This window comes from Malurus melanocephalus, unplaced genomic scaffold (assembly GCF_030028575.1).
Source record: "Malurus melanocephalus ecotype Western Australia unplaced genomic scaffold, MMel_1.1 scaffold_1125, whole genome shotgun sequence".
Classification (NCBI taxonomy): Eukaryota; Metazoa; Chordata; class Aves; order Passeriformes; family Maluridae; genus Malurus; species Malurus melanocephalus.
Window position 1 is genome coordinate 87,553 of NW_026624357.1, and position 1,992 is coordinate 89,544.

Here is a 1,992-nt window from a genome sequence, read left to right on the forward strand (position 1 = left end):
CAGGGGCAGCAGGAGCAGGTTCCCTGTCCCCAGAGCTCAGGGCACCCTGTGCCAGCTCGGGGCCGGGTGTTCACCCTCCTGCCAGCTGACGGTGTGTGTGTATCAGGGTTTGGAGGGGTTTTGGCCCAGTTTTCACCTCTCTTCCCCCGTGGCTTTGCGCTGCTTTGCTCGTGTTGAGTGTGGGATGCTGCTCCCTGCGGGGTGGCTCCAGAGGGGATGGTTCAGGTGTGTGGGAGCTCTCAGGTCCCTCGGGGGCTGGGAACACACCCAGGGTCCCATGGCTTGCCCTTTCCCAGGTGGAAGCTGTGGAAGGGCTGTCCCCCTTGGCTCCTGGGGGTGCCTGGGTGCTTCCCTGCCCCTTGGCCGTGGCTCTCCCAGTGTCCCCCTGTCSCGTGTCCTGCAGGGTGCCCGGGTGTGGATCCCTGACCACGCCGAGGTCTGGAGGGTGGCAGAAGTGACCAGAGGCTACAGGGAAGGCGACGCCGTTCTCCACGTGCGCCTGGAGGATGGTTCGGTGAGGCTGGAGCTGGGCAGGGTCCCTCCCGTGCTGCCCACGTGGGATGGGGTTCACACTGCACCCCAAACCAGCCCAGGCTCCTCAGCAGGCCTGGGGGACTCACTCATGGCCTGGATGTCCCACCTGGTGGCTGAGACATGCCCTGAGCCCACAGCCTGCCCGGCCAGGGCTGTCCCCTGTCCCCCTGGCCGGGGCTGTCCCGTGTCCCCCGGCTGGCTGCAGAGCTGATCCTCCCTCCTGCTCCCCCCTGGCTGCCCCAAGCGCCTCCAGCTGGGCTGATGCTGGCCCGGGTGGGTTTCTCGCTGACCACCAGCCCAAGTGTGGCCAGCAGACAGAATCCCTGCAGCCGAGCTGCTCCCCCAGCCCTCTTCTGCTTTTGGGGGGTCTCTGCTCAGCCCCCTGCTCTGTCCCCATCCCCACAGGTGCTGACCCACCCCATGGAGCCCCGGCCACCTCCCCTCTGCAATCCTGACTGCCTCTCGGGTGCCAATGACCTGGTGGCCCTGAGCCACCTGCACGAGCCGGCCGTGCTGCACTCGCTGCGCCGGCGCTTCCTGGAGGCCAACTCCATCTACACCTACTGCGGTGAGCCCCCAGCCCCTGCCCGCCCCTGCCCTGTGYCCCCAGCCCGCCCTGGCACGGCTCTGCTCCCCCAGGCATTGTCCTGATCGCCATCAACCCCTACGAGGCGCTGCCCATCTACGGGGACGAGGTGATCCGCGCCTACAGCGGCCGCCAGCTCGGGGACATGGACCCGCACATCTTCGCCGTGGCAGAGGAGGCCTTGGGGCAGATGGTGAGGTGAGAGAGGGGGCAGCCTGGGGTCCTTCTGGAAGGTGGCATCTCTGCAGAGCTGTGCTGATTTGTCCCTGCCTGGCAGGTTTGGCAGGAGCCAGTCCCTGGTCATCAGCGGCGAGTCGGGTGCGGGGAAGACGGCGTCGGCCAAGTACGCCATGAGATTCTTCACCACGGCTGGGGGCTGTCATGGTGATGCCAGCATGGAGGAGAAGGTGCTGGCCTCCAGCCCCCTCATGGAGGTGGGTGCCCCCCATCCCCAGCCCGTGGGTGGCCCTTCAGCTTCTCCTGGTGGGCTGGGTCGCTGCTGTGATGCTGTGTCTGTCCCCTCCCTGGAAAATGAGTGGCAGGGACTGAACCTGCAGTCTGGGGCCAACCCAAACCTCCTTCCTCCCTGTTTGCCAGGCCTTTGGGAATGCCAAGACAACCAGGAATGACAACAGCAGCCGCTTTGGGAAGTACTTGGAGATTGGATTTATCCAAGAGAACGTCACGGGRGCCACCATCAAAACCTACCTGCTGGAGAAGTCCCGGGTCACCTTCCAGGTGGGTCCCTGGGGTGGCACAGGGATGGGGCGGAGTGGGAGCCCCATCCCTTGGAGTGGGAGGGTGTTCTTCCTGAGCATCCCTGGAGAATGTGACCTCAGAGCTGCTGAGCTGAGCTGGGGAAGGGCAAAGTG